Genomic DNA, 25421 nt, shown 5'->3' with positions numbered 1-25421 from the left:
AGCACTAAGAAGGTATTGTTGTGGACCACCCACTGCATGTTTTTGGTCCCCGTTCAGTGGTTACCTGTACAAAGACACAGGCCCGTATTTATACTTTTTTTGCGCCGCATTTGCGTCGTTTTTTGACGCAAAAACGGCACAAACTTGCAAAATGCCATTGTATTTTGTAGGTTTGCGCCGTTTTGCGCCAAAAAGCGACGCAAATGCGGCGCTAAAAAAAGTATAAATACGGGCCACAGTATCTCACAAGTGCCCGTTTCACCAGCAATGAGCAGGTCAATCTTGGATCCCCTAGCATTAACATTAAGTGATGCAATGTTTTGAATGTGTCTACTCTTTTGCCAAATCCAATTGAAAATTAAGGTAACTGCGAAGATGAGGTTGAGCATGTCTATCTTGATGGGACTGAACTGTGCACCAGACCAAGACCCGATATTCAAGATATCCCCTTGAACGAAAATGGCTATGTTGATTTTGTTGATAGCTCCGGTTTAAGAGATCCTGGTGGTACCCTGAGAGCTGGTTGTGCAGCTTGCAAAGATTCATGTGTGATAGAAGCTTCTTGGCTTCAAGGAGTCTTTTCTGCCCACATAGCCAAATTGATTGCTCATACTAGAGCTTGCTGTATTTCTGAAAAGCTCAACGTGACCATTTTCACTGATAGCCAATACGGGTTTGGTGTTGTTCATGACTGCGGACAGTTCTAGTCCTAGAGAGTCTTCATGACCTCTTCTGGATTGCCTATCTGAAACGGTGACAACGTTTACCAGTTATTGAAAGCATTCAGTTACCTGTGAAAATTGCAATTGTAAAATGTGCAGCTCACCAAAAGTCAAATCATTATGGCCCTCCTTATGACATTGGTGGTCTTTTCCGAAGACCGCCGTGGTGACGGCCACCAACAGACCGTCACAGAGGCGGAAATCCGTCCACCAGATTATGATACACAAACATAAAACCAACAGAAACTATCCACAACAACAATTCCACCAGACCCACAGAGGTGAAAATCTGTCGAACCCATCACTCTCCACCACGCCAGCAATACACCGCCCTCCAAATTATGGCCCACGAATCACCACGGCGGATACTCAATGGCGGTCATCCATTGGTGGCACCCAACACCAACAGAAGCCAACATTGGCGAGGGGGCGTGGCTTGCCAGCTAAAATGGCGGGCGCAAGTTAAGTGCGCTCCGTGGGGACACCCCTTTTATCCATAAATTATACGGATTTGGGGAGCCGATCTGAACCTGCAACAGCGCCCGTTTGAATACAGGACCCCCATGGAGCTGAGGGGACTGTTCAGCTGCGCTGCGGAAGCACCTGGGCCGTCGTCAGAACACCCAGCCCATACGTGGGGACAAGAGGTGTGGTGTGCCCCGAGGGCGATGCGTGGCCCAAATAGGTGGAGACTGGACCTGCGCGGCGGGTCCCCCCTTAGCTTGGAGACGGCGGAGGCGGGGAGTGCACCCGACGCTGTACTGGCCGCTGGATTTGGGCTGAGCGTGGAGAAGCCGGGGTTGCCTGGCTGGAGGTGAGCGACTGCCCTGCTCGGCCATGCAGACTCGGCTGGACGTAGCTTGGGCCCTGCAGTGGCTAGGCGCGGGGCCTGCGATTGTTGGGCACCCGGGGCGCTGATGCCGAGTCCGGACGACTGCAGCAGAACTGAGGGCTGTTTGTGGTGAGGTCGTGGGCCCTTTCTGTGGTGATGGCCTGCAGAGATTTGTTTTACCACTCCCCACCGGCGGAGGGGGGAGCGGCTGAGACGGTGCCTGCCACGGGACCCAGAGTTGTGCACTGGAGCACGAGGACCTAAGGGTGGAGGGACACTGCCCCATCCGGCTGGCCTCCCCAGTCTGCAAATCTTTAACTAAATGTCCAGAACTACCGGACATTCTTGCAGCTGACCCCTGGTAGTAACAGACTGGTGAGAACCCTGTGCAACTGGACACCACAGAGAGGGGGGCTGCTCGTGCTGCTGTACCTGGATTGTAATGCTGTGCATGCAAGCGGGCCTCCTGCATGGACGATAACTGTTAGAAATGGGGTCCTTGGTTGACAGTCAGGTTACCCCCTGTTCAAGCAAAGACCCTCACTCTAGTCAGGGTAAAAGAGAATCACCCTCAGCTAACCCCTGCTTACCCCCTTGGTAGCTTGGCAGAGCAGTAGGCTTAACCTCAGAGTGCTAGGCGTAAAGTATTTGTACCAACACACACAGTAACTCAATGAAAACACTACAAAATGACACAACACAGGTTTAGAAAAATAGGAAATATTTATCTAAACAAAACAAGACCAAAACGACAAAAATCCACCATACACAAGTCAAGTTATTAATTAAAAATCAAAAAGAGTCTTTAAGTAGTTTTAAAAACACACTAGCGCTGCTAGAGTGAAAATGTACCTGGTGTGCATCAAAAATAACCCCGCACGGGCGGGCGTGCGTGCGTCGAAAATAACTCCGCACGGCGGTACTCGAGTCAAAAATCCAGCCGCACTATGAGTTGACGATCCAGCCGCGCAGGTTGCGATCTCCCAGCCTCCGTCAGCGATGCTGCGCGTCGTTTCTCCTGCTCCGTGCGTCGATTCTTCGGTCGCGTTTCCTGCGAGCGTCGTTTCTCAGCCGCGGAGCTGGCGGCGCGTCGTTTTTCAGCCGCCGATCGGATTCGCGTCGATCTTTTCCCCGCACGGCGCTCTGTGCGTGGATTTTCTTGTCTTTAGGCTGCCAGCTTCTCCTTTCAGGGTCCCAGGAACTGGATGGGCACCACAGGGCAGAGTAGGAGTCTCTCCAGAGGCTCCAGGTGCTGGCAGAGAGAAGTCTTTGCTGCTCCCTGAGACTTCAAACAACAGGAGGCAAGCTCTAGATCAAGCCCTTGGAGATTTCTTCTCAAGATGGAAGGCACACAAAGTCCAGTCTTTGCCCTCTTACTCTGGCAGAAGCAGCACTGCAGGAAAGCTCCACAAAGCACAGTCACAGGCAGGGCAGCACTTCCTCCTCAGCTAACAGCTCTTCTCCAGGCAGAGGTTCCTCTTGATTCCAGAAGTGTTTCTGAAGTCTGTAGATTTGGGTGCCCTTCTTATACCCATTTTAGTCTTTGAAGTCACCTTTCTTCAAAGGGGACTCACACCTACTTGTGAAATCCTGCCTTGCCCAGGCAAGGCCTCAGACACACACCAGGGTGTTGGAGCCGGCATTGTTAGAGGCAGGCACAGTCCTTTCAGATGAGAGTGACCACTCCACCCCTCCCTCCTAGCAGAGATGGCTAATCAGGAAATTCAGGTTACACCCCAGCTCCCTTTGTGTCACTGTCTGGTGTGAGGTGAAAAACAACCCAACTGTCAAACTGACCCAGACAGGGAATCCACAAACAAGGCAGAGTCACAGAATGGTTTAAGCAAGAAAATGCTCACTTTCTAAAAGTGGCATTTTCAAACGCACAATCTTAAAATCAACTTTACTAAAAGATGTATTTTTAAATTGTGAGTTCAGGGACCCCAAACTCCACATGTCCATCTACTCTCTAGGGGAATCTACGCTTTAATCATATTTAAAGGTAGCCCCCATATTATCCTATGAGAGAGACAGTCCTTGCAACAGTGAAAAACGAATTTAGCAGTATTTCACTGTCAGGACATATAAACCACATTACTATATGTCCTACCTTATCCATACACTGCACCCTGCCCTTGGGGCTACCTAGGGCCTACCTTAGGGGTGCCTTACATGTAAGAAAAGGGAAGGTTTAGGCCTGGCACGTGGGTACACTTGCCAAGTCGAATTTACAGTGTAAAAATACACACACAGACACTGCAGTGGCAGGTCTGAGACATGATTACAGAGCTACTTATGTGGGTGGCACAACCAGTGCTGCAGGCCCACTAGTAGCATTTGATTTACAGGCCCTGGGCACCTCTAGTGCACTTTACTAGGGGCTTAACAGTAAAACAAATATGCCAATCATGGAGAACCAATTACGTACACATTTTAAACAGGAGCACTTGCACTTTAGCACTGGTTAGCAGTGGTAAAGTGCCCAGAGTAACAAACACAATAAAATCAGAGTCCAGCACACATCAACAACCTGGGGAACAGAGGCAAAAAGTTAAGGGAGACCACGCCAAGGATGAAAAGTCTAACACGTGTCCCCCCCAGCTAAAAGTGGGGAGCAACTACCTAACCTCATGGGAGTTCTCATCACTAAGGCGGAAGAACCTGGACAGACCATCAGCATTGGCGTGCTCTGTACCAGGACGATGTTCCACCGTAAAGTCCATCCCCTGTAGGGAAATGGACCACCTCAACAGTTTTGGATTCTCACCCCTCATCTGCATTAACCATCTGAGGGGCCTGTGGTCGGTCTGAACTCGGAAGTGAGTCCCAAACAAGTAGGGTCTTAGCTTCTTCAGTGCCCAGACCACAGCAAACGCTTCACGTTCTATGGCACTCCACCTACGTTCCCTGGGTAGTAACCTCCTGCTAATGAAGGCTACGGGTTGATCTAGGCCCTCTTCATTAAGCTGTGAGAGTACTGCTCCAATACCATGCTCTGAGGTGTCTGTTTGCACAACAAACTCCTTGGAGTAGTCAGGTGCCTGCAGCACAGGTGCTGTGCACATGGCAGCCTTCAGGGCATCAAAAGCGTTCTGGCAAGCCTCTGTCCAGATCACTTTCTTGGGTTGCTTCTTGGAAGTCAACTCAGTTAAGGGGGTAACAATGGGACCATATCCCTTAACAAACCTTCGGTAATATCCTGTGAGACCTAAAAAGGCTCTCACTTCAGTCTGGGTCTTGGGAGGCTCCCAAGCCAGAATCGTATCAATTTTAGGCTGTAGGGGTGCCACCTGGCCACTCCCCACCTGGTGTCCTAAGTACACCACAGAACCCTGCCCTATTTGGCACTTGGTCGCCTTAATAGTGAGGCCTGCCTTCTGCAGGGCCTCTAACACTCTCCAGAGGTGTTGCAGGTGTTCCTCCCATGTGGAACTAAACACAGCAATGTCATCCAGGTAGGCAGCACTGAACTCATCCAGTCCTGCCAACACCTGGTTGACCAACCTCTGAAAGGTGGCAGGGGCGTTCTTCATCCCAAAGGGCATCACATTGAAGTGGAAGTGCCCATCTGGGGTAGAGAATGCTGACCTCTCCTTTGCCCCCTCAGTTAAGGCAATCTGCCAGTACCCAGATGTTAAATCAAACGTACTGAGGTACTTGGCAGCTCCTAACCGATCAATGAGCTCATCAGCTCGGGGGATGGGGTGTGCGTCAGTCTTGCTGACCGCATTGAGACCCCAGTAGTCCACACAGAACCTAAGTTCTGGAGTGGCACCAGGAGCAGCAGCCTTTGGGACCAAGACCACTGGGCTGGCCCAAGGACTGCTGGAGCGCTCAATAACCCCTAGGGTTAACATTTTGGAGACTTCCTCCTTAATGCAAGCCCTGACCCTGTCAGTCACCCTGTAAACCTTATGTTTAACAGGTGTACTGTCCCCAGTGTCCACATCATGTGTGCACAGGTGTGTGACTCCTGGGATCAGGGAAAACAGCGAGGCGAACTGTCCCAGCACGTGGCGACAGTCCCTCTGCTGTTCCTCAGTCAGGGAGGGGGAGAGGATCACTCCCTCCACAGACCCATCTTTCTCTCCTGCAGACAGGAGGTCAGGAAGAGGCTCACTCTCTTCCTCCACCCCGTCATCTGTCGCTAGGAGCATGGATAGCTCAGTTCGCTCAACGTGTGGTTTGAGGCGGTTGACATGTAGGACCCTCAAAGGGTTCCTGGGGGATTGTAAGTCTACCAGATAGGTGACCTCGCTCTTTCTTTCCACCACCTCAAGAGGCCCAGTCCACTTATCTTGGAGAGCCCTAGGCTCCACTGGTGCCATGACCCACACTTTTTGTCCAGGCTGAAACTCAACCAGAGTGGCATTCTGGTCGTACCACCGTTTCATATCCTCCTGGCTTGCTTCCAGGTTCTCCTGAGCGAGACTCCTGAAGCGGGCAGTCTGGTTTCTAAGTGCCAGCATGTAGCTAAATACATCCTGGGGTGGTTTACTAGGAACTTTCTCCAAAGCCTCCTTCACCAGACTGAGCGGTCCCCTCACAGGGTGGCCATAGATGAGCTCAAAGGGGCTAAAGCCAAGTCCCTTTTGAGGCACCTCCCTGTAAGCGAACAGAAGGCATGGCAAGAGGACGTCCCACTTACGCCTCAAGGGCTCTGACAGGCCCTGAATCATGCCTTTCAAGGTGCGGTTGAATCTCTCAACCAGACCATTACTTTGGGGGTGGTAAGGGGTGGTGAACTTGTAGGTTACCCCACACACCTTCCACAGAGACTTCATATAAGTGGATATGAAGTTTGTACCTCTATCAGATACCACCTCCTTGGGGAACCCCATGCGGGTAAAAACCCCCATCAAGGCACGTCCCACCACGGGGGCAGTGACCGTCCTTAGAGGAATGGCTTCTGGGTACCGCGTGGCATGGTCCACCAAGACCAGGATGAACCTGTTGCCCATGGCTGTCTTGGGATCGAGAGGCCCCACAATGTCAATTCCTACCCTTTCAAAGGGAGTACTGACTACAGATAAAGGTTGGAGGGGAGCTTTGCATTTCCCCCCACTCTTGCCACTTGCCTGACAAGTCTGACAAGACCTACAATAAGCAGCTGACTGCTTGTGCATCAAGGGCCAGTAAAAGTGGGAGACAAGCCTCTTATAGGTCTTGTCCTGCCCTAGATGTCCTGCCAAAGGCACATCATGAGCCAAACCCAGTAGGAAGGCCCTGAAGCACTGGGGTACCACCAGCATACGAGCTGACCCAGGCTCAGGAACCTTAGGCTCACTATACAGGAGGCCATCCTCCCAGTAAATCAGGTGAGTACCTGGCGCCTCGCCAGCCGCCTGGGCTGCAGCCTGCTGCCGCAGCCCCTCAAGAGTAGGGCACTCCTTCTGCGCTGTGCAGAATGCTTCCCTGGTGGGTCCCCCTTCCTGCTGCCACTGTGACAGCTCAGGGACCTCCCCCAGTTCAGCCACCTGTTCCCCTGTAGGCTCCGGGGCATCACCCTCAGGCTCTGCCTCCTCCCGGACCGTGGGAACTTCTGGGGGCGGTTTCCCACGCCCCCTGCCCTTCCTCTTCTTGGCGGTCCCCTGGGCCACTGTTTCAGGCTCCAGGGGCTCTTGACTACCCTGATTGGCTGCCATAGACCGGGTGGATATGCATACCCACCCAGGCAGACCCAACATCTCCAAGTGAGACCTGTGTTCCACCTCCTTCCAAGGGGAATCCTCCAGGTCGTTACCTAGCAAACAATCAACAGGCATGGTAGGACTCACAGCTACTTTCCAGGAACCTGAGACCCCCCCCCATTCAAAGGGAACCTGCGCCACTCTGCAGAGGCGCTCAGAGTTGTCTACCGCAACTACTTGGTGAAGTACCCGGGGATCAATCTGCTCTTCAGACACCAGGTGACTCCTCACTGTAGTCACACTGGCTCCTGTGTCTCTCAGAGCCTCTACCCTCTGTCCATTGATGGTCACCCATTGCCTGTACTTCTTAGTGTTATCAGGCACTAGGTTTCTCTGGACCATCTCACTGTCCCCTAGTGAGACAAGGGTCATTTCTGCTGGTTCCCACCTACCTGAAACCAACTCCTCCCCAAGCGCTACACTGGCCAAACCCTGGGACGGTGCACCAGTGGGTGCCGGTGTACTTCTGGGGCATTTGGGGTCCCCCCTCACATGACCCACCTGGTCACATGCATAGCACTTACGTGGGGGACCACCTGCCACTGGCTTCCCTTTGGACAACCATGGCTTCTTTTCACTGGGGGGTTGGGAATCCTTACCCTGGGAATCAGTTTGGGGCCCTTTAGAGAACTCCCCCTGTTTGCCCTTACCCCCCCCTTTCTTCTGAGAGGGACCCTGCCCACCCTTGGTGTGGTCTCCCCCATACCTCTTTTGGACCCTGGTGCTCTCCCAGCGGTCCGCTTCCTGTGCAAGCTTCCTGGGGTCAGTCAGCTTGCTGTCAATGAGGTGCTGGCGCAGCTCTGGAAAACATAAACTGTACAAGTGCTCCCAAGCAATTAAATTGTAAAGCCCCTCATACGTGTTTACCTTACTGCCCTTCACCCAACCATCCAGTGACCTGCAAAAAGAATCAACACATTCCAACCATGTTTGGGATTCCTTTCTCTTGTAGGATCTAAACTTCTCCTTGTACTGCTCAGGGGTGAGACCATACCTGGTAAGTAAGGCCTCCTTCATGACAGGGTAGGTGAGATCCTGAGCATCCCCTAAGGCTGTCAGTGTGTCCCTCCCCTCTGCCTCAAAATGCTTCCACAGGGCTGCCCCCCAATGAGCTTCAGGGACCAGGTTCATGTGGAGAGCTGACTCATAACCCTTGAACCACAAGCAGATATCATCATCCCTCTTATAATCCCTCACAAGGTCTTTTGGGATGTGTACCCTTCTCTCAGGCTGCACTGTAGGATTGCTGCCACCATCTCTACTGGACTGACTCCTCTGATCTACCTCTTTTAAACTGAGCTCATGAGCCATGGCTAACTTCCTTTCCTCAATGGCCAGCTTTCTCTGTTCCACCTCTAGACTGAGCTTTTTCAACTCCAATTGGTACTCCCTCTCTGCCTGTCTGTCCTGTAACTCTTCAGGTGTCAGACCCTTGGAGGATACACTGCTACTTGCCCTAGAGACTCCTTCCCTGGGAATAACAGGCCCCCCCAATATACCATTCTGTACTGATTGCTCTCTCTCCTCATCCTCATCCTCCTCATCCTCAGTGTGCCCTCCAGTGCTTCTGGTTGTCACCCAGGCCCTCAGCGCCTTTTTCAGCTCATCCTTCTTGGAAGAGCTCTTAATGGGACAACCAAAATTTTTACAAAACTGCTTTAGCTGAGCCTTGTTATAACTATCCAATTGCTTCAGGTCAAAAACAGCTTCAACTGATGCATCTCCAAGTAGAGACATGATAAAAGGTTAAAAGAGTGCAAAGTTCCAAATGCAGAAAAGCAAGTTCTCAAATGAAGTTCCAGAAAAGTCAATCACCGGATCAGCGAAAAAAGAAACTGAATGCAGAGCAAAAACAGTCCAAATAGAAAAAACTAAAATCACAAGACTAGTAGTATGTGGTCACGTAGTGGTCTGAACTCAAACAGTAGTGTACACTTAATTAATGTATGTCAAGCACAAATACAAGTCCAAATCCCGACCGCTGATCACCAATGTTAGAAATGGGGTCCTTGGTTGACAGTCAGGTTACCCCCTGTTCAAGCAAAGACCCTCACTCTAGTCAGGGTAAAAGAGAATCACCCTCAGCTAACCCCTGCTTACCCCCTTGGTAGCTTGGCAGAGCAGTAGGCTTAACCTCAGAGTGCTAGGCGTAAAGTATTTGTACCAACACACACAGTAACTCAATGAAAACACTACAAAATGACACAACACAGGTTTAGAAAAATAGGAAATATTTATCTAAACAAAACAAGACCAAAACGACAAAAATCCACCATACACAAGTCAAGTTATTAATTTAAAATCAAAAAGAGTCTTTAAGTAGTTTTAAAAACACACTAGCGCTGCTAGAGTGAAAATGTACCTGGTGTGCGTAAAAAATAACCCCGCACGGGCGGGCGTGCGTCGAAAATAACTCCGCACGGCGGTACTCGAGTCAAAAATCCAGCCGCACGATGAGTTGACGATCCAGCCGCGCAGGTTGCGATCTCCCAGCCTCCGTCAGCGATGCTGCGCGTCGTTTCTCCTGCTCCGTGAGTCGATTCTTCGGTCGCGTTTCCTGCGAGCGTCGTTTCTCAGCCGCGGAGCTGGCGGCGCGTCGTTTTTCAGCCGCCGATCGGATTCGCGTCGATCTTTTCCCCGCACGGCGCTCTGTGCGTGGATTTTCTTGTCTTTAGGCTGCCAGCTTCTCCTTTCAGGGTCCCAGGAACTGGATGGGCACCACAGGGCAGAGTAGGAGTCTCTCCAGAGGCTCCAGGTGCTAGCAGAGAGAAGTCTTTGCTGTCCCTGAGACTTCAAACAACAGGAGGCAAGCTCTAGATCAAGCCCTTGGAGATTTCTTCTCAAGATGGAAGGCACACAAAGTCCAGTCTTTGCCCTCTTACTCTGGCAGAAGCAGCACTGCAGGAAAGCTTCACAAAGCACAGTCACAGGCAGGGCAGCACTTCCTCCTCAGCTAACAGCTCTTCTCCAGGCAGAGGTTCCTCTTGATTCCAGAAGTGTTTCTGAAGTCTGTAGATGTGGGTGCCCTTCTTATACCCATTTTAGTCTTTGAAGTCACCTTTCTTCAAAGGGGACTCACACCTACTTGTGAAATCCTGCCTTGCCCAGGCAAGGCCTCAGACACACACCAGGGGGTTGGAGCCGGCATTGTTAGAGGCAGGTACAGTCCTTTCAGATGAGAGTGACCACTCCACCCCTCCCTCCTAGCAGAGATGGCTAATCAGGAAATGCAGGTTACACCCCAGCTCCCTTTGTGTCACTGTCTGGTGTGAGGTGAAAAACAACCCAACTGTCAAACTGACCCAGACAGGGAATCCACAAACAAGGCAGAGTCACAGAATGGTTTAAGCAAGAAAATGCTCACTTTCTAAAAGTGGCATTTTCAAACGCACAATCTTAAAATCAACTTTACTAAAAGATGTATTTTTAAATTGTGAGTTCAGGGACCCCAAACTCCACATGTCCATCTACTCTCTAGGGGAATCTACGCTTTAATCATATTTAAAGGTAGCCCCCATATTATCCTATGAGAGAGACAGTCCTTGCAACAGTGAAAAACGAATTTAGCAGTATTTCACTGTCAGGACATATAAACCACATTACTATATGTCCTACCTTATCCATACACTGCACCCTGCCCTTGGGGCTACCTAGGGCCTACCTTAGGGGTGCCTTACATGTAAGAAAAGGGAAGGTTTATGCCTGGCAAGTGGGTACACTTGCCAAGTCGAATTTACAGTGTAAAAATACACACACAGACACTGCAGTGGCAGGTCTGAGACATGATTACAGAGCTACTTATGTGGGTGGCACAACCAGTGCTGCAGGCCCACTAGTAGCATTTGATTTACAGGCCCTGGGCACCTCTAGTGCACTTTACTAGGGGCTTAACAGTAAAACAAATATGCCAATCATGGAGAACCAATTACGTACACATTTTAAACAGGAGCACTTGCACTTTAGCACTGGTTAGCAGTGGTAAAGTGCCCAGAGTAACAAACACAATAAAATCAGAGTCCAGCACACATCAACAACCTGGGGAACAGAGGCAAAAAGTTAAGGGAGACCACGCCAAGGATGAAAAGTCTAACAATAACAAATGGGCTCCCACGCTTGTGACCTGTGTTAAAACACAGAGCGCATCAGATGATAACATGGCGGGAGGGGGCCGCCTCCACGCTGGAACAGGGGCCAAGCTGCAGGCACCGCGATCGGAGACTCTATCCCTGGATTACAACATACGGGATGCAGTGCTGGAGGCTGTGGAACTCATAGGCACTTCTTTAGAACAAGCTCAGACCTCGTTGGAGGGCAAAATTGATAAGGTGGCCAGTGATCTCACCCTCCTGCATGCAGATCACCACAAAATAGTGGATAAAACCTGCACACTAGAGGGCCAGCCCCAGGACTTAATGCCTAAGACCGACTGACTGGAGGCTTCGCTGCAAAATGCACTGGACCGGATTGGGATACTGGAGCACCGTGTCGAAGATGCAGCGGGCCACACCAGATGGAATAACATCAGAGTCATAGGCCTAACAGAAGGCACAGAGGGCCCATACGCAGTTTCCTTCGCTGAGTCCTGGCTTCGGGAGCTGATGCCGGAATGCTTGTTGACGCCCTTTTTCTCGGTTGACCGAGTCCACAGAGTCCCTACCAGGGCCTGACCGCGGGGCGCTAGACCACTACCGTTTCTTCTCCGGCTTTTACATTATGCAGACAGGGATGTTATACTACGGGCAGTGAGATCACTCCCTGCAATCCAAGTGCACAATAATCCGGTTCTGATATTCCCAGACTACACCATCACCGTACAAAGAGAGCGTGCATCCTTCTTGCCAGTCAAGCGCAAATTCCACTCCCTTAATCCGTCATATTCCCCTCTCTTCCTTGACAAGCTGCGTGTAGTAGCTGATGATAAAACACATTTCTTCAGCACACCAGAGGCGACCTGGGACTGGCTGGAGTCTTCGGAACTGGTCAATCGGCAAGATCCCGACATGACCGGGCCGGCGACCCAGGACCTACAACCCCGTCAACGGAGGCATCGTAAAAGGCATGTGGCTGCCTTGGGAAAGGAGCAGCACGCTCCCAACCTGGAACAAATTATACAAGAACGCTGATGTGCATTTCAAACCACAGCAGCCATCAGTGTCCTTTCAGTTGCTTCGGATGGAGAAGCGGACCTCACTAACTCTAACGGAGATGAGGGCTCCTCTCTCGAGACGTCCTCCGAACTTTGATCATCTCACCGCCTAGCGGTGATGCCTCACACAGCAGACAAATTACTCTGACTCTACTCAATAGTCACGCAATTTACTGTTAAGTAGTTAGTGGTAAAGTTAAATGTTAAATGTACTACTCGAATAATCGTGATGCAACGCATATCTCAATTTTGCTTGTGACTGTGCGTGTGACCTGGCGCTGCTGACTCTGCTGTTATCAGTGGAGGGGGGCGGGTCTCTGGGCGTCCCGTCTCCATATGTCCCCTACCTTACATGCTGCACTCTGCTGCTGTTGTCTCGCCGTGCTTATGCTGGACTAGGGGTTGCGCCCCGGCTATTACCGCATATCCCTTACCTTGCCTACCCCACTCTCCCACTAGAGGGGTCCTTTTCCTTGTACTGTTTGCGCTGAATAGGCATACTACTTAGTTTGGGCAGACACCAATTGTCCTGATGGTATTCACTTACGTTACTAGTTGGCCTGTTTTTTTGGTCCTAAGTTGTTTTTGTTTCTTTCTGTATGGAGCCTACGTTTGCCCTGTCCGCAACCCCGTTGGGGCCCAGCTACTGGTCCTGTGATGCTCCCTGTCTCTGGCGTGGGGCCATGAACCCTTTCAATCTCCTTACATGGAATGTGCGAGGCATGCACATGCCAGCAAGCAGATATTCCAGATATTCATGTCTTAAAAGGCATTTAATACACATAGCGTTCCTATAGGAGACCCACCTTGCGCAACTTGAGGTGGCTAGAGTGCAGCAGCGCTGGCGCAGACACCTTTATGCGACAGGTTTCTCCTCTTATGCCAGGGGGGCACTTATTTGGATTAAACCAGGCACCCCCTTTGTATCTGAAGATCATATTGTGGATGCGCAGAGGCATTATGTGCTGATGCGCCGACGCCTTGCTGGAGGAACTGTGATGCTGGGGTCTATATATGCTCCGAATACAGATCAAGCCTCTTTCTTACACACGCTTTCCAACCTTCTATCTCACTGGAGCGATCTCCCCTGGTTATTGGGGGGCGACTTTAATTGTGTCCTGGACCCTTCACTAGACCGCTTCTTCCCGCCATTGCCTACTGCGCCTACATTTACAGCTGCACAGGCGCTGCGCAACTGGCTCCAGCACTGGCAGTTGGTGGATGTGTGGCAACAGCGTCATCTCACTACTAGGATCTATTCATTCTTTTCTGCACTACACCAATTCCATGTCCGTCTTGACAGGATGGTATGTACTACCAACTTATATCCTGCAGTACTGTGGTCCGACTACTTGGGCCGTACTCACTCGGATCACAATTCACAGCTTCTGCAACTGGGATGGGATGCATTCAGCCCCAGTATCCTCACTTGGCGAATCCCCCCGGAGCTCTTGGAGGATGCAGCTTTTAGGGCATCGCTAGACAAGGCAATCCCCGAATACTTTAAACATAATAGGGGCACGCCATCCTAAGGACTAGTTGAATGGGAGGCATTTAAGGTTTTCAACCAAGGTAATTGTATGGGCACACAGTGCAACTTGCGGAGGTCTTTTGAGAGTGACCTGACCAAAATGGAGAAGTCCCTGATGAGATATGAACGTGGAAATTCCCAACTCACACTAGACTTGCAACAGCTAGCAAAGGCCAAAGCAGAACACATTTCCTTACTCGAGAGATTGCGCTGTTTAAATTATGCAGCTCACTTGGCTCGCACACATGCCATGGCCGACCGCTCGGGCAAATTGCTGGCCTGGCTTATTCCCCAAGGCCGAAGGTCTATTATGGCAATTCATTTGGTAACAGGGAACATCCTCCACACTCCTCAGGAGATTCACTCTGAATTTACTGAGCATTATCAGTGGCTTTACAGTTCCACGGTGACAGCAGACCTAGAGGAAAGAGCTGACTTTTTTTCAGCACTTGCCCTACCCCGATTGAAGGATGACCAGCGAGTAGAGCTGGAGGCACCCCTTACATTGGCTGAAGTGTATGATATTATACGAGCCTTAACGGCAAGCAAAACCCCTAGCCTGGACGGTTTCCCTTCTGATTTTTACAAGACTTTCTCTGCAACGCTCGTGCCTCGTCTTCTCTGTCTTTATGAGCAGGCGCTGAAGGAGGCATTTTTACCACCTTCGCAGCGCGAGGTGCTGCTGGTGTCTCTTCCTAAGCCGGGCAAAGACCCATCTGAGCTGTGCTCCTACAAGCCACTAGCGATGCTCAATACAGACTACAAAATCCTGGCCAAGGGTCTGGCAATGCATTTGGCACCTCTGGTCCCGCAACTAGTGCACTCAGACCGAAACTGCTTGGTGCCAGCACGGGACACCTCGCACAATATCAGGCACCTATTCAGAGTCATGAAATATTCTACTCAGGATTGGCCTCGGGCAGGATGTCTAGTGCTCGACCTGGAGAAGGCTTTTGATTACTTGGTATGGTCTTATCTGTTCGAATCACTGAGTCGATATGGGATCAGCCCACATTTCCTACACATGGTCCAGCTGTTGTATATCCGCCTCCGTCTAGTGTTAAGGTTGGCACACTCATATCTGACTCGGTACCATTGGGCAGAGGTACTAGACAAGGCTGCCCCCTCTCTCCATTGCAGTTTTCCCTGGTGATGGAGCTTCTGGCTGTGGAGTTCCGTAGAGCCAGACAGACTTGGGGCATCCCATTGGGTGACGCCCTACATAATATATCTCTATATGCAGATGATCTTCTTCTGTATCTCAGAGATGTTAGTAATGTCCCTCCCGATATTGCAGTCATCCTGTACCGTTTTGCCACACTCTCCAGTCTGCGTGTTAATTGGGTGAAATTGTGCCTCTTTCCTTTTGATCCTGAACTGCCAGATATGGGGATGCGACTTTCCGGAACAGATGTCCCTGGCAACCCAGGATGTTCCGTTATTTGGGCATACAGATATTTTTATAAGGAGAGGGACCTCCAAGATGGCTATCTTCGCAGAGCAGTGTCCTCCATCTGATCTCAGATGACCTGCTGGCAAACATTACCACTTTCAGTAGTCTACAGGATCGCCCTCCTGAAAATGGTGGTCCTTTCTCACCTCCTATTCTACTTCTCTAATTTGCCCTACTATGTTCCAGTCGGCTTCTTCCGTGAAGTGGAACCTAGAATGAGGGAGTTCATCTGGAATAAAAGACGCTGCAGAGTGGCGTTAAAAACACTCTATTTACCCCTGACCCAGGGTGGACTCTCAGTTCCGAATATGGAACATTATTACCTTGCCTCCCTGCTTCAGTGGGTGGCGCCTTGGCTGGCGGGCCTCCAGCTTGCCGTCACTGCAACCAATTCCCCACCCTGAACACTACCTCAGATTCTGCATCTCTTTCACTCCCTTACAACGTCGCGCCCCCCCTGCAGAACTATTGTTAAATGTGGCTCACTGTGTTACCGCAGGTCTATGCGGCTCACGGGTGACACTATCCGCTATTCACCAGCCCTGGCCTTGCTGGCTATGCAGCACGGCGCACATCTCACAACCGCCGCTGAACTGGGTCCTCAGCGCACAGCTGACCTACACACTCTGGGTGATCTATATAGCGAGGGTGGGCTGATTCCATTCTGGGAGCTCTTGGCAGAGATGGGGCTGCCATCAGGGCAGTTTCTTTTGTACAATTCATTGCTGATGCCGCTATCGCGCGGATGGGGAGATATGACTTCTGAACCACCCACACACTTGCTGGTGCAATACTTACAAGTTACGGGGCAGGGTAGACACCTGATTCGGTGGTTCACTGATGCGCTTAGAGCACTTACACTGAATACCCACACTGCTTTGCATGCCAATTGGGAGGGTGATCTAGAGGGACCCTTCACCGACGCCACTTGTTCAAGGGCACTATCCAGCCATACTAATGTCCCCCGCAATTCCAGATTCTGCCTTATTCAGTTTTATATACTTCACAGAGTTTATCTCGTGCCAGCCCGCATGAACAAATACTCTAATTGTGTGGATGCCACTTGCCCTCGCTGCAATTTAAATGGGGCGGACTTCCTGCACATGTTCTGGTCTTGTCCTTCCTTAAGCATTTATTGGCATGGAGTATCATCATCCCTATCAAAATACACGTCACGTCCATCGCTGTTAGATTGCGGCTCCTGTCTCCTGGGTCTTTTCCCGAGAACCAAAAAATGTAAAGCATCCACAAGATTCCTGTACTTGGGACTTCTGACAGCCAAGCGACTCATCACTGACAGGTGAAAGGCCACTAAACTCCTGTTGGTGCTGGCCTGGAGGTGCTCCTTTTTTATATGGGTGGAAGCAGAGGGGGTTGCATTGTGGCGCGAGGATGCTGTAGACATGCGCAGGTATCCCCTATCCGCTGGTTGGGATGAGATGTTGACACATTTGCGTACAGAGTAACATGACGTAGATGCTGACGATGCAGTACCGCGCGACACCGAGCTAGTGCTAGCTTAGTCAAGTTATATGCTTTGATTACTACCTGGTCACTTATTGGTATATTTTCTCACATGGGCTCCTAGCGCTTCAGCTGAATTGTCATTAGCCCTAAAATCTAAGGTGCCTCGGGCATAAGTGGCGTCACAGTGACGCAGCCACATTGGGAAACCCCTGGGCAGTGGGGTTGGGAGAGGATGTGAACAGGCTTTACGTTTAGTTGTCTGTTTCTCTTGTTCTATGTAGTTCTTTTTCTTATCATTGTTGATTCTACAAATTCATCGATGACTTCCTGAACAAAAGACCTAGTTTATGCGGAGTTGCGCGGACACTGGATTTTCTGGAAGTAGTTCATAGTATATATGTAACTATCCTTTGCATGATACTGATTTTCAGTATACTTTTGGTGCTCCGTCATTTCAATACGGCTGTGCAGATTGTTATCACCACTATTTCTTTATTGTACTAAACGCATCTTATTGATTCTCCCTCAAGGGATTCAAATGTGTAGATTGTGAATGTGCTACCAGTATCTAAAGAATGTCAGTGTCACACTACACCCACCACACAATAGGCATGTCCCCACAGAAGAATCCCTATTTCACAGATGAAGAGCTGTGGGTGATGGTGGAGGTAATCGTCAGCGTAGAGCCACAGCTGTTCGGTGCACAGGTCAAGCAGATATCCATTGTCAGGAAGATGGAGCTATGGCAGAGGATCATGGACAGGATGAACTCCGTGGGAACATATCCATGCACAAGGGACGACATTCACAAGAGGTGGAATGACCTACGGGGAAAGGTGCGTGCAGTGGCCTCCATGCACCATGTTGCCATCATGAAGACAGGCAATGGACCCCCTGCCTCCTCCCCCCAGTTGACAGCTTGGAAATCCTCCATCCTGAGGGCCTCACTGGAGTCCCTGGAGGGATGGACACTGGTAAGTCACCATTGATACCCTACCACCACCAATACCTGCATGGCATATCACCCCCACACCCTGACTCCCTTTAATCCACTCCATCCCATACAGTTAACCACCCCATCACCACCCTCAATTATGTAAGCCTGCATGCAATACCGACTGCAAGCACACCCCTCCCAGCTCCGCATGCACACAACAGTCATGGATGGTCAGCATGTAGTACTACCAATCCCACAATCCACCAGCATACTCTAACCAAAGGTGGTAGGACAACACCCAACCCATAGCGCAAGCCAGAAATGCTGAATATGTGACAGTCAATGACTATAGCAAATGTTTTACATGTCTACAGGTACCCCAGCCAATGTCAGCGTCAAGCATGTGCCACAGCAACCCAGTCCTCCACCAGAAGATGCCCTCAGTGATGTCAGCTACTCTGGATGTCCCGATCTGGATGATCTCCTTGGCCCATCTGGGACCACTGATCAGTCAGCTTCCACATCCCACACCCAGCCCACCACAGGGCCCTCCCATCCGACTTCAACACCACAGCAGCCACCCAACATCCCCAAACCTCTGTCCCCAGAACAGGTCGCTCAGTTGTGTGCCCACCTGTACAGGGACCCGAGTTGACACCACACAGGCAAGACGTTGAAGGTCCTGGTGTAAGTGGGAGTGGACACACCGTTCAGGGGACACAGGCACAGGGGGCCAGGACCAGTGGGAGGTTAGCTGTGCACCAGATGGAGGCCCAACCCAGGGAACTGACTTCCCAGGATGCACTCACACATCTCCTTGGGGCCTACCAGCAATCCCAGGACAGGATGGGCCAGGTGATTACCATCTTGCAGGACAACCAGCAGGAAGTCATGCAGCAGTTGCAGGGCTTAAATGCCAACATGACCTCCATTGCAGGCGTGCTGTGTGACATGACCACCACGATGCGTGAGTACACAGCACACCAGCGGGCCCCTTCAACTAGCGAGTGTGCTCACCAGCCAACAACATCTGCTGCAGCCAGTGGACAGGAGGACCTGCCACATCACTCACAGGCCACCAGCACCTCTCCCCCTGCAGAAGGTGAATCACCCTGCAAACGTTTCCTGTGACCCAGACAGACACCAGAGACTGTTGCCAGGACTCACACCACAGCCAGGAAATGAGACCCTCCTGAATGTCTCCTGTGTGTGCAACTGAGACATCTTGTTCACTTTGGACTGCTTTTGCTCCTTTTTCTATGGCCCCATGGATACTGGACCTGTGAAGCAAACCAACTGGGCCACTACACTGAAGATTTCATCCACCATCACCCCACTCTATTGCACTATCCCATCCTTTTTGTCACTTCAATAAACACCCTTGAACATAACTGAAGTATTAGTGATTTATCATACAACAATATGCAATGTCTTGACCTGCATTATCCTGTGCAAATGTCCTGTAATATGTGAATCCATCCAACAAATAGGTATAAGCAGTCTGTAATCATCACATCAGTAAACAGTTATGACTACACCAACATCTGCAAAAAGGGAAAGCATAAGTGACAGTCAATTGAGAAGTACATTTTGTGCTTGGCACAACACAGCAGCCACACAGCACTTAACTGTAATGGAGGTATGAACAGAAGTACAGTCTTACCTGAATGTCAGTGGAAGTACTGCTGTATCATATGTGTCCTGTTGTCCACATCCTCCTCCTCCTCAACCTTATCACTGTCTTCAGTGTCCTCTGCTGCCACAAGTGCATTGTCTCCCCCTCCTCCTGCAGGTAGGGCACATGGCGTCTGAGTGCCAAATTGTGCAGCATGAAACAAGCCACCACTATCTGGCAGACCTTCTTATGGGCGTAGAATAGGGACCTACCAGTTACATGGAGGCCCTGGAACCTGGCTTTCAGTTGCCCAAATGTACGTTCAATAACACTCTTGGTACGTCCATGTATTTCATTGTACCGATTTTCTGCCCCTGTCCTCGGATTCTTCACTGGTGTCAACAGACAGGACAGGTTTGGGGAGCCTGAATCACCTGGAAGTAGTGAGGGACACACATTATCAATGGTACAGAGTACAACTTCAGGTGGCATACAGTGACATACATTGGAAGAAGACTCAAGCTCACCCATGAGCCACACTCGGTGCCTCTGTAGTTGTGCCATCACATATGGGATGCTGCTATTCCTCAACACATAGGCATCATGAACAGATCCAGGAAACTTGGCAGGGATGTGGGAGATGAATTGATCAGCAAGGCACACCATCTGGACATTTATAGAGTAGTAACTCTTCCTATTCCTGTAGACCTGCTCATTTGTCCTGGGAGGGACCGAGGCACTATGGGTCCCGTCAATGGCCCCAATCACATGTGGTATGTGTCCCATGGCGTATAATCCAGCCTTCACAGTGGGCAAATCTTCACTCTGGGTGAATGAGATGTAGCTGCTCATGTGTTTTAGCAAGGCAGCCAAAACTCTTTCAAGCACATTCAAAAACATTGGCTGTGGCATTCCTGCAACCAAGCCCACAGTCACCTAGAATGACCCATTTGTCAGGAAGTGGAGCATTGACAGTACCTGAACTGCAGGGGGTATTGCTGTAGTGCCACGGATAGCAGGAATCAGATCTGGCTCCAATTGTTGACAGCTTGGTAATTGTGGCCCGGTCCAGACGATAGGTGATAATGATGTGTCGTTCCTCCAGTGCAGCCAAGTACACTAGGGGTCTGTACACAGGTGCTTGCCTCCTCCTTCTCCGAAGTGGTAGATATCTAAGTAAACCAAACATGAGATGTGTGTGACTACAAGAAGGTTGGACACACAATATCACAGTACACAGAGCAGTCACATCTGATTACACAAACAAGATTGTAAGTGTATTGGTGTCCCCTGCATGCAAACGGACTTCATCAAATATACCAATACTTTTTATTAGCCATTGTGTCTCACAGATGTAGTCGGAGTTGTGTGTCATGATTAGTATCATCCCATTATAAATGTCCTGTCAACCACTCTTCTGCCAGCAGTGCACTAGTATGAGATTTTATTTGAGTGCCTGGCCCATATTTATACTTTTTTAGCGCTGTATTTGCGTTGTTTTTGTATGCAAAAGCAGTGCAAACTTACAAAATACAACTGTATTTTGTAAGTTTGTGCTGCTTTTGTGTAAAAGAAAGACGCAACTATGGCGCTAAAAAAGTATAAATATGGGCCCCAGAGTCTACAAGCAAGCCAAAGTATGTAGCAGACTGGAATTATCTTGGTGTGTACCATCAGTACCTATGACGCACATTAAATTGTCCGCCATGAGTAACAGCATTAGGAATTGACAACGGCCTGTCCTGTATGCAGTGACAGGTGGAAGTGACCTCACTCCGCTGGCGTTTGACATCATGGCGGAAGGTGGTCTGCACCTCTGTGCAACTCCTTATTGGTTAACCTGGAGGTCTAAGGAACACAGGAACCAATGATGATCACCCCCTGCGGTGACGGCGTTCACCGCCGCAGACGTGACCACCATTATGTTTGGCCCACTTCATTTGATTCCTGACTCTCTACAGATCAACACCTCCACTGCGTGTGCTGCTGTGTCCTGTTTCTGGAACACGCGATAGCCTGTGCCACAGGGGAAAGGGCCCCAGCCTTCAAATCAGAGTCGCTGAAGAAGCTTGTGGATGGGATCCTACCCTTGTATGGGCCTCTAGAACATCAGGTGAGTAACTTATGGGAACGTTAGATACGACATGGCTGTATGAATATGTATGTGTGTGCTGGCAGTGTGTCATTTGGTGAGTGTATTTTTGCTGCATGCATTGTGTATGCAGAGGTACGGGTCATGTGTGGGCTGAGTGTGGGATCTACACAGTATGTAAGCCATTTCTGTAACAGATTGGAGTGTTGGGTTCATGGTGTTCATTTGTCTGTGTTCCCAATGCAGGTCAGTGCCCAGCAGAAGAAAGGGTTGTAGAGTGCCATCACCAAAGACATGCGGACCCTGGGGGTCTATAGCCGGTGGAGCACCCACTGCAGGAAACAGTGGGAGGACCTCAGAAGCTGGGCCCTGAAGACTGCGGAGGCCCAGCTTGGGATGGCTTCCCAACGAGGGAGGGGTGCCTGTCGGACCCTGACTCCCCCTAATGGACTGCTTACTGGCGGTGGCCATTCCGGAGTTGGATCGGCACTTGAGGGCAGCACAGCAACCACAAGGGGGTGAGTACACACTGTATGCTATTCTTTTTTGTTTCCTGCCATGGTGTTTGGGTGCAAGGTTCTAGTCAGTGGATGCCCCAATATGCTGGTTGAGCCAATCTTGTAGGAGCCTTGGTAAGTAGCTGGCATACCATAGCAGACATGGCTTAGTGAGTCTCAGTAGGTGTACAGATGGTAGTGTTTGGTTTCATTTATGCTGTTGTTCCCAAGCACTGGTTTGTCATACTGGTTTATACTGCACAGTGTTAGTCCCATTGAGTGATTGTGATATGTATGTCATATGTGTTGTTAATGCTGTAATTGACCCTGTGCTCCCTTTCTTCCTCCCCCACCCTCTCTCCTTTTCTCACCATGCCCTTGTGTGCATTAGCATCATCTGGTGAAGGAGCAAGAGTACCGGTCAGTGGGGAAGCTGCAGTCTACAGGACCCAGGAGGCAGAGTCCACTGACGCTGAAGGGACCAGTGGGTTGGAGGGAAAGGGGAGCACCACAGGGGAGACAGGGGAGACAGGAGATAAGACATCTGACTCTTAATCCTCCTCCGATGGAAGCTCCCTTGTGGTGGCAGACCCCTCTGGGACCACCCTAGCTACAAACTTTCCACCACTCTCAGCACCGCCCTCCAAGTAGCCCCCCACCCAGTTGCCCGTACTTGCTCACCCAGGAGGGTGGGCATCTCCTTTGCCCCAGGCACCTCAGGCCCTGCCCCAGTCAGCCCGGCTGCCCTCACTCAGGAGGCTATTGACCTCCTGAAATCTATCTCTGTAGGGCAGTCAACCATAGTGAAGCCATCCAGAGGCTGGCATCCCAGATGCAGCAATTCAATGCCTGCCTGGAGGGCATTCACGGTGGCTTGGCTGCCCTACAAAGATCGTTTTAGGCTCTGGCCTCCTCTTTGACTGCAGCCAGTGTCCCAGGTTCTTCCATCCTCCCTCCAACTACCTGTTCCCAGTCCCAAAGTCCTCTCCCCCCACCCATCCCACTCACACAATTAGACCAGCATGCACCCAAAACAACACAGGCCTCACACAGACAAGCACAGGCACCACACTTCACACCACAAGCAAACACACAGCCAACACAAAGAAGCACATACAACAACAGCCACTGCCTCTACTGTCTCCCGCCTCCTCCTCTCTCACAGTCACCTCAACACTTACACCTGCAAGCACTGCATTTCAGTCCCAGATCTTGTCACCTGTACAGCCTTGTCCACAGCCACCACAACAGCAGACACGCAGACTAGCACCCCATTCACCACATGCGCAGTCACCACCATCACAACCACATGCAGCACACCCACCTCACTTCCAGACACCACCACAACATACATACACATGCCCTGTTTGTCCTCCCTACCCCTGTCTGCCCCCCTCAAAGACACATAAACGCGTCCAATTAGACACTCAACAGCCATCCACCTCACATATGCACACTGAACATGCACCTGCAACCCAGTCCAGCACACCTCCTCCTCCTACAACCACTCTCTCTCCCTCCACTCCCAAATCTCCTCCCACAACCCACCCCACTGGACCTAAGAAACTTTTCCTTGCCTACCATTACCTCTTCCCTCTTCCTCCCCCTGTCTTGCCTGAAAAAGCAAGGTCCCTGTCCCCCTGCCCAGTACCTCCAGCTTCCAGTCCACTCATGTCCCCCCCGCAGCTAAACTTGCCACTAACAGGCAGAAGAATGCCACTCCGGCCCCCCACTCCAAACCAACACCTCCGCCCTCTAAACAATGGAGCAAGGACCCGCCCCCTCCCAAACCCAAGTTCAAGGACCCTGCTCCCAACAAACTCCTCCCCCACCCCCAAACCCACCCTGCCCCCTGATGTGCCTTCCTCCCATCAGCATGATGCCACTGCCAGTGGAGTGACTTGGGCTGTGAGGATTCAAGTTGGGTCTTGGATGTTGCCCTGTCACGTTGACAAGCGGTCCAGCGAGGGGACGGTATAGGCGCACAGTGAGCGCCCCCTTTGGAGTTTGTGTGACAATAAGGGGACTCTCCCCCTCCTGGACACCTGGGGCTAGTTGCCTTCAGGTTTAGGGCCTACACAAGGCAATTTCTTGCTTAAGGTAGGCCTCTTACGTTCATTGCACCTTCTTCCTCCTACTCTCTCATTGCATGGAGTATTATTCATTTTTGTTACCTCATATTATATGAAACATAGGGATCCTAGGCCCTGACGAATGCCCCGAAACCTTCCTTGGCTCAACAGAGAGGGCAGAAACATGTTGCCATTGACTCTTAGATAGGCGACCCTGTGAGTCCTTGCTCTCACAGAGGTGTACCCATTTTTTTTTTAACCACACCAACAGTCTCCACCATTAAAGAGTACTTTCACATAGGTGACTGCTTAGGTGGTTTTAAGTATACCCCTAGGTTAGCTGGATCCCACACTTTTCCAGAACAGTGATAATTTACGCACTCCCTCCTGTTCCTTTAACAGTGAGGTTGAGTCCTCTCAGGTGGCATTGTCCTACCTGGGTGGGGCTAGGTGGTCATATGATGAAGCATGGCACTATATAGTGTGTGAGACCACCTAGTCCGTAAAGGAAACTTTCCCTCCCCTTCCTCCACCACCACTCTCCACAGTATCCACCAGCATCAACATACCTAATATGGTCTAAGAGCTACTAGGAAAATTTCCATCAACTTCGAGCTCCCTTTGAACTCTGTACTTTCTTGTGTGTTTTTGGAAATGAAAATGTGTCCTTTGGTGACAGCATATTTTCTGTCATAGGAGGGACTATCAGAGCCGAAATGATAGTAATGTCCCTTGTGTCACAAAGGTTATCAGAATGTGATGTGTTATAAATGTGAAAGAGTGAAAAACTAACATAGAAAGCTGCTTTGACACACGCACTTTGCTTGTATTTCAAACTCGACATTGGTGCCTTTCTAATTTAATCACATGCTAGAAAGTTAAAAGCTATGCTAAAATGTAATTTAGACTGGAGACTAACTGTGAAAGTCAAAATGTTCTCTAATTTCCAATGATTAATGAGTGACATGGGTTTAAAGATACATGCAGAAATGAAAAATGCACTTCTCTGTTATACTTAATGTAATTCAATAACAAAGTTTCCATTTATAATAATTGTTTTTCTTATACTACTGAAATATTATTCATGATAAATTTATAAGTTTGCATATTATATGTGTTTTACTACAATGTATTAATTAAATGCATTTTATGATTTTTCCTATGTTACTTAAATGAGGTCTGCAGAACATGCATTTTGAAGTCATGTGAAAGAGTTGAATTATTTTTTATAACGTAAAGTCTTCTTTTAGATTTTGCTCCCATGAAAAGCAAAGTCCCTCTTGTAAAAAGTCTATTGTTTAAATGTGGAAGATGAGGTTATTTGGCCTTGAAAGAGTAGTACATTGCATGAACGTGGACTGAAATCA

Source organism: Pleurodeles waltl, chromosome 8 (assembly GCF_031143425.1).
Source record: "Pleurodeles waltl isolate 20211129_DDA chromosome 8, aPleWal1.hap1.20221129, whole genome shotgun sequence".
Lineage (NCBI taxonomy): Eukaryota > Metazoa > Chordata > Amphibia > Caudata > Salamandridae > Pleurodeles > Pleurodeles waltl.
This window is presented reverse-complemented; position numbering follows the sequence as displayed.